The sequence below is a fragment of the Musca autumnalis genome, unplaced genomic scaffold (genome assembly GCF_047663935.1).
Source record: "Musca autumnalis isolate F117 unplaced genomic scaffold, ASM4766393v1 scaffold_3, whole genome shotgun sequence".
In the NCBI taxonomy this organism is placed as follows: Eukaryota; Metazoa; Arthropoda; class Insecta; order Diptera; family Muscidae; genus Musca; species Musca autumnalis.
In genome coordinates, this window is record NW_027411866.1 from 226246589 (window position 1) to 226258857 (window position 12269).

The window sequence follows — 12269 nt, forward strand, 5'->3', positions numbered from 1 at the left end:
GAATTTTGACATGTTGGCGGGATGTTTGAAAATGTAGTTAAACCAGCAATTTGTAGTACATTTATAAATTAACCACAAAGTTTAGGTTTACAACACAGCTTGTGTATTTGGTTGAAAATATCACAGATTATGTTTAATAATAAGTTTTAACCAGTAAAAAAGGAGACAATTCTCTTGGACTTACGGATAGAAACAGCGTTATTAAATTTTTAATTTAATTGTTTTTGGTTGGTAACCCCAAAATCTCCAATTCTGACCTAAACGTAAAATTTTGAGACTTTATACTAGGTATTCCATATTTTGGGATATGTAGACTTCCTCCAAAAAATAAAGTGCACCGTTTTAATGGGGGCCCCAAGGAACACTTTCATTAAGTTGAACCAATATAGTCCATATTCAAGATGATATGCAATGAAATACTCATAACTTCTTTAATATTGGTCCAATTTGAAAAATCTTGTTCTTGTATTTTTTGTTGTTGTATCAGCTATTTAAGGAATTAGACGAATTACTCATAACTTTTTTAATATTGGTCCAGTTTGAAAAATCTTTTTCTTGTATTTTCTGTTGTTTTATCAACTATGTAAGGAATTATCCCTAGTTTTGCAGACCAGAAAAACTAATTGGTATGAAACTTTACACCAGAAATTTGTCCGCATAGTTCCACGTCTTCATATAGCCCCCATAGAACGGCACCTCCCGATTTCCGATATTTTAAAGGCTGACGTTTTGTATAAAGTCTTCGTTGGGAGTATAAAACTTTCCACCTCAAATTTGTCAGTATAGGTCCACGTCTTCATATAGCCCCCATAGAACGGTACATACTGATTTTCGGTATTTTGAAAATTGTAGCCTCAATATCCCACCGAAATGACTGAAATTTGGTATTTAGTCTTCGTTGGGGGTATAAAACGTTCCACCTGAAAATTCGCGATATGGGTCCACGCCTTCATTGTGGTATTTTGAAGGTTGTGGCCTCAATATCCCTCCAAAATGGCTAAAATTTGGTACTAAGTCTTCCTTGGGGGTATACAACTTTCCACCTGAAATTTGTCGGTATAGGTCCACGTCTTCATATAGCCCCCATAGAACGGTACCTCCGGATTTCTAGTATTTAGTAGGTTGTGGCCTCAATATCCCCACCGAAATTGCTAAAATTTGGTATAAATCATTCCTCCTGAAATTTCGCGATATGGGTCCACGTCTTCATATAGCCCCCATAGAACGGTACCTCCAGATTTCTGGTATTCTGAAGGTTGTGGCCTCAATATCCCTCCAAAATGGCTGAAATTTGGTATTAAGTCTTCCATGGGGGTATAAAACTTTCCACCTGAAATTTCGCGATATGGGTCCACGTCTTCATATAGCCCCCATAGAACGGTACCTCCAGATTTCTGGTATTCTGAAGGTTGTGGAAATTTGGTATTAAGTCTTCTTTGGGGGTATAAAATAGTCCACCTGAAATTTCGCGATATGGGTCCACGTCTTCATATAGCCCCCGTAGAACGGTACATCCTGATTTTCCGTATTTTGAAGGTTGTGGCCTCAATATCCCTCCAAAATGGCTGAAATTTAGTATTAAGTCTTCCTTGGGGATATAAAACTTTCCACCTGAAATTTGTCGGTATAGGTCCACGTCTTCATATAGCCCCCATATTACGGTGCCTCCCGATTACCGGTTTTTTGAAGGTTGTGGCCTCAATATCCCGCCAAAATGGCTGAAATGTGGTATTAAGTCTTCCTTGGGCGTAAACAACTTTCCACCTAAAATTTGTCGGTTTAGGTTTAAGCATTCATATAGCCCCCATAGAACGATACCGATTTTCAGTTGAGGCTGTGGTTATACATTTCTTTATTTTATTGAATTGTCTGAAAATACTTTAAAAACAGAAAAATTGTACATACAAACATTTTTGTACTAATTATTAAAATTTTGCATATGCAAAAATTTATGCATTTTGCATAATTTTGCATATGTCATATGTATCGATTGCAATTTAATCAGAATCCAAAATATGCCCAGTCCCAAAACTTGACATGAATCGGACCAAAAATAGTGATTGCATAAAATTCCGCTGTCTATTTATATATTACGTTTACTAGGGTACGTACCTTTGCTACTTTGCGTTATCAATTTGATTTTTTATACTCTCTGCCTCTATGCTAAAGAGGGTATATACACTTTGACACGATGAAAATGTGCCTCATCGAAATAATAGTTTTAGACCCCAAGTATGTTTGGACGAAATGTGTGTTCAGACAATTTGGAGTCGATCTAGCCATGTCCGTCCGTCTGTCTGTCTGTCCTGCTGGCTGGAGCGCACGATAAATCTCGAACGAATTAACCGATTCGGTCCAAAATTTGGCCTTGGTAATATTTTGTCCAAACATAGTTTACGCTCGAAGATAATCCAACTCGGTCCATTCCTTCAGATACCTCCCCCAAGAGTTCAAAAATGTTTAGAAAAATTGTGAGCATGATAACTCTTGATGGTGTGACCGGTTTGGTCCATACTTTACACATCCAAATATATGTACCAAATATATAAAGTTCGAATATGGACTATATTTGCCCACTCCTTCGGGTACCTCCCACACAGCATTTTAGATAAGTTCACTTTAAGAACGGCTCTGGAATCACTTTGATTTTTATTTAAGCAACTTTCATTCGCAGCCTCGATTACGACGGTAAAATTTTTTTCAGGGGCAAGTCCATACTTGAGAAAACAGCCCGAAAAATGTAAAAACCCTCTATGGCACCATGTAGTGGCTGGGGAGCACGACAACTCTCGAACCAAATACTGAGTTGATCCACACTTTGCATATCATAATATTTCTTCGAATATTAGATGAAATTTGATGGTGGTGCTTGTAGATCCACTCCTTCCGGTACCCCCCCAAAATTCGAAAATATGAGATAAAATAGTACGCGCGATGTCTCATAAACAGAGCAACCCGGTTAAGGGTCTGTGCGAGGATCCCTTGGAAATTTGTAACTAGTGGTTCTGTTTACAGCGATATCATGATGATGGTCCAAAACCTGTGAATTGTATGGTGACCAACTGAAACGACAGGTGGTCGCGATATCTATCGAGGGGAATGACAACCAAAATAAGACCCACTTTCAAAATGGTATATGTCGGTCCATTCCTTTCGATACCTTCCTCACAAAACTTTTTGAGCTTTTATCCATATCCATATTTTTGTCGGTTCATACGCCCACAACTTTGATAGCCCTTTAAATATATACTTTTTTGGGAAAACAAAGTGTTCCAATTCACACAGGCTGAGGGTATATCTCTGTCGGCAAAGCCGACTGATCCTTTTTTACCTTTTTTTTTGGACTGGAGACAGCTAGTTGCCTTTATTAATGTGGAGATAGTTAAATCTGGAACTACTAACTATGTACAATGTTTTTGCCATTTACTGGTATAGCCCACATATAACGGTGTCCCTCGATTTCCGCATTTTGAGGATTTTAGCTACAATTTTTTACCGAACTAGCTGTAATTTGACCCTTGAGGTTATCAGCGATCATGAAACTTCTCCACTAAAAAAAATTTTCCACATTGGCCAACGGGTACCCGACGATTGGAACCTGAGCATCCTGTGTCCCGTCCATAAGAAGGGGGATAAGACTTTATGCTCCAACTAGAGGAGCATAAGTCTTCTCCCTATCGTCTATAAGATAGTGTCAGGGATATTGTGCGAACGACTAAAGCCCATGGTCAACGAAATAATTGGACCATACCAATGCGGCTTTAGACTGGCAAGTCCACCATTGACCAGATATTTACCCTGCGGCAAATCCTAGAGAAGACCCAAGAGATGCAGATCGACACCTACCACCTTTTTGTCGACTATAAAGCAGCCTTCGACAGCCCGCTACGTTCAAAAGTATTCCAAGCAATTTCTGAATTTGGTATCCCCGCATAGCTCATTCGGCTTTGTAAAATGAACTGAAACAAGATCTTCAGTTAAAATAGGAAGGAACCTCTCCGAAGAGTTTTGTACCAAAAGAGGTTTCAGGCAAGGAGACAGCCTTTCGTGTGATCTCTTTAACATCCTGCTAGAAATGATTATAGGAGAGGCAAACGTCAAAAGAAGTGGCACAATGTACACCAATAGCCACATGTTACTTGCTTATGCTGATGATATAGACATCATGGGACGATCAGTAAAAGAAGTAACCGATACCTTTATGAAGGTCGAAGGAGAATCTGCTAAAGTGGGTCTGGCGGTAAACGGCGAGAAGACCATGTTGATGGTGTCGACGCGCAATGCGTCCATTAAGGTCGGACCAACTATTGAAGTTGGTTCCTATAATTTTGAGGTAGTAAAAGACTTCGTTCACCTCGGCACCGCCGTACACACAACAAACGACATCAGTTGTGAAATAAAAAGAAGAATTGTATTGGCCAACAGATGCTACATTCGCTTAAGTAAGCGCTTTAAAAACAAAGCCACAACAAGTCAAACAAAAATAACGCTTTACAAAACACTGATGCTACCCGTGCTGATGTATGGTTCCGAAGCCTGGGTACTTGCGCAAGCAGATAGGGCAGTGATTGGCGTGTTTGAGAGAAAAATTCTTCGAACGATCTATGGACCAATCTGAGTTAACGGTGAATATCGACGTCGTATGAACCACGAGCTGTATCTGCTATACAACGACATCAATATAGTTAAACGTATCGAGATGCAGCGATTGCGTTGGCAATGCCATATAATAAGAATGAGCGGTGATGAACCCACTAAAAATGCGTATAAATTCAGGCCGCATGGCGGTGCACGCAGAATTGGCAGGCCAAAGAATAGATGGCGCAAACAAGTGGATGAAGAGATGACAAGGCGCGGTGTTGCAGAAAGCGAAGCACTAAACAGAGAAAATTGGATATCTTTTCTTAGTTCGGCCTAAGTAAGTAAGTTTTTGGAGGGATTGGTGACTAGCCCAACATCCGAACACAAGTTTTTAACGTTATTACGGGTGAACGCGAGGCACATGTTAGCGCACTACCTTTAACGGGTGTTAAAGACAGATTATAATATAAAATATTTAAATTTTTTAATGTATTTTCTTTGATAATTTTTTTATAATTATTTTTTGTTGAATTTCAAAATACAACAACATAACTTGGCAGGAAATTAAGACAAAAGTTTTTCTTTCTGGATGACCTTATTTTTGGCTCATAGTATATAACCTCCTAGGCCATATGCAAAATATAAATTTATGAAACAAAAAAAATTTACCATAAATCAGCACTCATTTATACAGAAATTTCAATTTCCATGAATTTCCAATAATAATTTCAAACTGATTGTTAGAAATTTCATTTGAATATAATTGTGGTTATGCTTAAGCCAACATACAAAGTTGATCAATAGTAAATCTCTGCCATATTTCTACTAACTTACAGCTATTTTTATTCCTGATGTTGTAACATTTATGAAACAAAAATAATTATTGATACAGACAGCATTCCCTTTGGTTATCTTTGAATTGTTGAATGGTCAGGTGCCCTTCGGCATTTTACCCATGTCTGTTTTTCTAACTCTATCAACCTAACGCCACCCTTGGGAATATTAAGGAAAAATGTGATGTTTTAATGTCCATAGAGATTGACACTTTGTTGGTATTTGGTAATGCAGGCAGGCAATGCTGGGTAAAGAAAGAAAAAAATCCTCAACATCACGGAGGAATGTTGGATGATAAAGAGAGTAGAAGAAAAATTCCTAGAAACAAAAAAGTGTGTGAGAAAACACAGATTCCTGCATAAAATCAGGAACGACATAGCCATGGTATTTACGTCATCGCATGAATAATGTCCGACCATCATTGTTTGCATTTTGTGGTCTGTTGGTCAGTGGTGGTCTCAGGCAAAGTACATGGGGAGGAAAAATTTTGAATTTAAAACAATGATTGTAAATACAGTTCAAAAAAATAAAAAAATTAAATAAAATAATAATAAAATAAAGTGAAATAAAATAAAATAAAATAAAATAAAATAAAATAAAATAAAATAAAATAAAATAAAATAAAATAAAATAAAATAAAATAAAATAAAATAAAATAAAATAAAATAAAATAAAATAAAATAAAATAAAATAAAATAAAATAAAATAAAATAAAATAAAATAAAATAAAATAAAATAAAATAAAATAAAATAAAATAAAATAAAATAAAATAAAATAAAATAAAATAAAATAAAATAAAATAAAATAAAATAAAATAAAATAAAATAAAATAAAATAAAATAAAATAAAATAAAATAAAGTAAAATAAAATAAAATAAAATAAAATTATAATAAATAAAAATAAAACAAAATAATAATAAATAAAAATAAAACAAAATAAAAATAAATACATCTTCATTTTGATAGGATGTAGAAATATTTATGTGGAATTTGGCATTTCTTTTAGAAACTATTATTCCGCTTGCAAGAACAGCTCCCATATATAACACATTGCAGCGGCATATTATCTCCTGAATTTGGGAATCTTAAATAGTTTCTTCAACTTCCTATGTAAAGTTGAAGAACCAAAGAACAGCTAATTTTTTGCAGTGTAAAAATATTCTTTTGATTGCATATCTATTGCTTTAGTGTCTCTGTGTGCCTAGAATATGCACTCCTTTGATTTTCCTTGAAATCCTTATAAATGTCCTGTACAATCATTGGATTTGTTAGTGTTGTTGTTTTTCTTTGCTGTTCCCACAATAGTTGTCTGTCTCATAAAATCCCATAAAGTGTTTGAAAATATGGTCCTCGTTGGTTATATGTCATTGTAGTTGCATTATTCCACTACACACTGCAACCACACATTCACCACAACTTGTTCATGAATAAAAGATGTTTTGTAGCACATTTACTCCTTTTGTTTATCTTCTTCTTCAGCTATAGCCATCTTCATGTACGTTTAGATGCAATAAATGTTATTTTTGCCCAGGATTTATTTATTAATGTTTTATATATTTACAAAATTAAAGACACGTTTAGATAAAAGATTATATATTTTTATAAAATTTAACAATGGAATATTTAAGGGTATTACTTTGGAATTAGCTATAAAATTTATTTAAAAACAATTAGATACATACATACGTAATGTTTCCACAACATTCCCGAAGGTAAGTGGGACACCACTCTCATATCAATGAGTGCACGCCGATTTATATTGGCTCAATGTTATGGGACCTACTTTATATAGCCGAGTCCGAACAGCTTGTCCTACGACACCACTTGTAAATATTTTTATACCCTCAGCCTTTAGGCTAAAGAGGGTATTTACACTTTTATACGACCAAAAATGTGCCTCATCGAAATAATGGTTTTAGACCCCAAGTATGTTTGTACGATATCCGTTTCAGACAATTTTGAGTAGATCTAGCAATGTCCGTCCGTCTGTCTGTCTGCCCGTCTGTCTGTCTGGCTGGTGCGCACGATAACTCTCGAACGGATCAATCGATTCGGTTCAAATTTTGGGTATAGAAATATTTTGTCCATATTCGATTGAAGTTCGAAGATGGGCCATATAGGTCCACTCCTTCAGGTACCTCCCCCACAAATGTTCAAAAATTGTCGCAAAATTTGTGCGCACGATAACTGTTGCAGGGAATAACCGATTTGGTCCATACTTTGCACATCGTGTAATTTCTACCAAACTTAGATGAGGTTCCAATATGGACTCAATCGGTCCACTCCATCGGGTACCTCCCACACAAAATTTCGGAAAAGTTCAGTTTAGGACCTGGCCTCGAATCGCTTTGATTTTTGTTTACGCAAGTTGTATTCGCTGTCTTCTATACGACGCTGTAAGTTTCATTAGGGGCAAGTCCATACTTCCTGAGAAAATAGCCTGAAAGTTACAAAAAACCCTATGACACCGTGTGTAGTGGTTGGAGCGCAAGATAACTCTCGAACGGATCTGCCGATTGGGTCCAAAATTTGGCTTTCGTAATATTTTGTCCAAATTTAGTTCAAGTTCAAAGATGGATTATATCGGTCCACTCCTTCCGGTACCTCCCTCACAAAAGTTCGAAAATGTTCGGAAAATTTGTGCGTACGATAACTCTTGAAGGGAGTAACCGATTTGGTCTATACTTTGCACATTATGAAATTCTACCAGACTTAGGTGAGGTTCCTATATGGACTCAATCGGTAAACTCCTTCGAGTACCTCCCACACAAAATTTCGGAAAAGTTAAGTTTAGGACCTGCTCTCGAATCGCCATGGTTTTTGTTGTAACATCTTGTATTCACTGTCCCCTATACGAAGGTACAAGCTTCCTCAGGGGCAAGTCTATACTTCCTGAAAAAAACAGACTTAAAGTTGAAAAACAAACCCTATGACACCATGTGTATGGGTGGAAGCGCAAGATAATTCTCGAAAGGGGATACCATTTCCGGCCAAAATTTGGCCTTCGTAATATTGTTTCCAAACTTAGTTTAAGTTTGTAGATAAGTCATATCGGTCCACTCCTTCAGGTACCTACCCCACAAAAGTTCAAAAATATTCGGAAAAGTTGTGCGCACGATAACTCTTGATGGGAGTGACCGATTTGGTCCATACTTTACACATTCTCATAATGTCTACCAGATATAGATCAGGTTCGAGTATGGACTATATTTGTCCACTCCATCCCGTACCTCCCACACAAGATTTTTGATAAGTTCACTTTAAGTCCTGCTATTGAATCACTTTGATTTTTGTTGAAGCAGCTTATATTCGCTGCCTCAATTACGATGGTAAAAGTTGTTTCAAGGGCAAGTTCATACTTCTTAAGAAAACAGCCCGTAGGGTGTAAAAACTCCCTATGACACCCCCATGGTCTATGTCGTTCCAGTCCTTTAAGTACCTTTTCCTCAAAATGTTTGAACTTTAATCCTAATCAACTTTTTTGTCGGTTCATACGACCAACATTTTGAAACCCCCTAAATACATAAGTTTTTTTGTGAAAAAAGTGTTTCAATTTGCACAGGCTGAGGGTATATCTCTGTCGGCTCAGCTGACTGATACTTTCTTACTTGTTTTTCATTGGAATAGGATATATGAGACAGCATTATACTGAGGGGATTTGCCACCGCCGCTCGTGGTCCATACGACGTCGATATTCTCCGTCAACGCAGATCGGTCCGTAGATCTTTCGAAGAATTTTTCTCTCAAACACGCCAAGCACTGCTTGCGCAAGTACCCAGGCTTCAGCACGGGTAGTATAAGTGTTTTGTAAAGCGTTATTTTTGTTTGACAAGTTGTAGCTTTGTTTTTGAAGTGCTTACTTAAGCCAAGGTAGCATCTGTTGGCCAATACAATTCTTCTTTTTATTTCACAACTGATGTCGTTTGTTGTGTTTACGGCGGCGCCGAGATACCCGCATCTTTTACTACCTCAAAATTATAGGAATCAACTTCAACAGTTTGTCCGATCTCAATGGACGCATTTCGCGTCGACACCATCAGCTTGGTCTTCCCGCCGTTTACCGCCAGACCCACATTAGCAGATTCTCCTTCGACCTTCATATTTTACTGATCGTCCCATGATGTCTATATCATCAGCATAAGCAAGTAACATGTGGCTATTGGTGTAGATTGTGCCACTTCTTTTGACGTTTGCCTCTCGTATAACCTTTTCCAGCAGGATGTTGAAAAGATCACACGAAAGGCTGTCTCCTTGCCTGAAACCTCTTTTGGTACAAAACTCTTCGGAGAGGTTCTTTCCTATTTTAACTGAAGATCTTGTGTCAGTCAGAGTCATTTTACAAAGCCGAATGAGCTTTGCGGGGATACCAAATTCAGACATTGCTTGGAATATCTTTGAACATAGCGGGCTGTCGAAGACTGCTTTATAATCGACGAAAAGGTGGAAGGTGTCGATCTGCATTTCTTGGGTCTTCTCCAGGATTTGCCGCAGGGTAAATATCTGGTCAATGGTGGACTTGCCAGGTCTAAAGCCGCATTTGTATGGTTCAATCATTTCGTTGACCATGGGCTTTAGTTGTTCGCACAATATCCCTGACGGTTTTGATAGGAACCAGCAAGTCCTATCGAAATAGGACAAAAGAAAATGTTGTGTCTATAAAAATTTTCTACAATATTGACCTTTATTGTATTTTCGCAGGTTTAACCGTTTTTGAGATATAGAAGTTAAAATTGGGACAATGCTCTGACCGTATCGTCTCCTTATAAAACAGTGTCATGTCTGCAATTTCCCAACTTAAACTTATATATCTCAAAAATGATACAACATAGGAAAAAGATATCTTGTAGAGAATTTAGGCAGCTACAACATTTTCTTCAGTCCCATTCCGGTAGGACTTGCGGTTTTCAAGCAAAATCCTGAAGGCCTGAGAAAAAAATCTGAATGATTGATCTGTGCTTCTATATCTCAAAAACGGTAAAAGCTACGAAAATATTATGCAGGTCACTCTTGTAGAGAAGTTTCACTGCTACAACATTTTTTTATTCCCATTTCGATAGGACTTGCCTAAAATGTGAACTCTAACCGCGGTTTATTTAAAAATGTCTCCAGCGACTTTTTTTGGCCAATTGCTTAATGAGAGCACTCCTTGTCCCGATAACATAACAACACAATGGCAAAATATTGCCCACTCCATGCAAACAGCGGCAAAATCCATACTTGGATACCAGAGACCTCCACAAAGGAATTCATGGTATGACCAGGAGTATCGTGCTGCTACCGAAGAGAAAAATGCGGCATATAGAGCTACTTTACAATCAGTAGCAACGCGTAGCGCACGAGAGAGATATCGGGAGAAAAGGAGAGAAGAGAAACGTCTTTTCCATAAGAAGAACAGAGAAATGGAAAAACGGGAGTGTGAAAAAATTGAGATGTACAGAAGCCAGAATGAAGACCGAAAATTCTACCAAAGAGTGAAACATGAAACAGATGGCTTTGGTACAGTCACATCCTCCTGTAGAGACCAGCAAGGTAATCTGGTAACATATACAGATAGCCTGGTCAGGATATGGAAGGAACATTTCTTCAATATGCTGGTCTCCAATAGTAGCGAATACGATGATACCACAGATCCAATCCCAGAAGATTGTATAGAATGTATACCGTCCGGCCAAGATGAGGTAAAAACAGCAATCAAGCGGCTGAAGAATAATAAGGCAGCAGGAGCTGATGGCCTACCAGCCGAGCTGTATATAACCGGAGGCGACACGCTGATAAGGTGTATGCATCAGCTAGTTAGCTCCATCTGGCAGGAAGAACGCGTACCCGACGATTGGAACCTGAGCATTCTGTGTCCCGTCCACAAGAAATGAGATAAGACTGTATGCTCGAAATATAGGGGCATAAGTCTTCAACCTATTGCCTATAAGATAGTGTCAGGGATATTGTGCGAACGACTAAAGCCAATGGTCAACGAAATAATTGGACCATACCAATGTGGCTTTAGACCTGGCAAGTCCACCATTGACCAGATATTTACCCTGCGGCAAATCCTAGAGAAGACCCAAGAGATGCAGATCGACACATATCACCTTTTTGTCGATTATAAAGCAGCCTTCGACAGCCCGCTACGTTCAAAGGTATTCCAAGCCATGTCTGATTTTGGTATCCCCGCAAAGTTCATTCGGCTTTGTAAAATGACTCTAACTGACACAAGATCTTCAGTTAAAATAGGAAAGAACCTCTCCGAAGAGTTTTGTACCAAAAGTGGTTTCAGGCAAGGAGTCAACCTTTCGTGTGATCTCTTCAACATGCTGCTGGAAAAGGTTATACGAGAGGCAAACGTCAAAAGAAATGGCACAATCTACACCAATAGTCATATGTTACTTGCTGATGATATAGACATCATGGGTCGATCAGTAAAAGAAGTAACCGATACCTTAAGGAAGGTCGAAGGAGAATCTGCTAAAGTGGGTCTGGCGGTAAACGGTGAGAAGACCAAGCTGATGGTGTCGACGCTCAATGCGTCCATTGAGATCGGACCAACTGTTGTAGAAGTTGGTTCTTATAATTTTGAGGTAGTAAAAGACTTCATATACTTCGGCATCGCCGTAAACACAACAATCGACATCAGTTGTGAAATAAAAAAAAGAATTGAATTGACCACCAGATTCTACTTTGGCTTAAGTAAGCACTTTAAAAACACAGAAACAACTCGTCAAACAAAAATAACGCTTTACAAAACACTGATACTACCCGTTCTGATGTATTATCCGAAGCATGGGATACGGCTGTGCTTGGCGTGTTTGAGAGAAAAAATTCTTCGGAAGATCTACGGACCGATCTGCGATGACGG

At 37.9% G+C, this 12269-nt stretch overlaps 1 protein-coding gene across 1 annotated transcript in view; it reads left to right on the forward strand.

Moving 5' to 3' along the window:
- Positions 1 to 12269, forward strand: part of LOC141399041 (uncharacterized) — a 460530-nt gene that overhangs the window by 310933 nt on the left and 137328 nt on the right. The window lies entirely within an intron of this gene.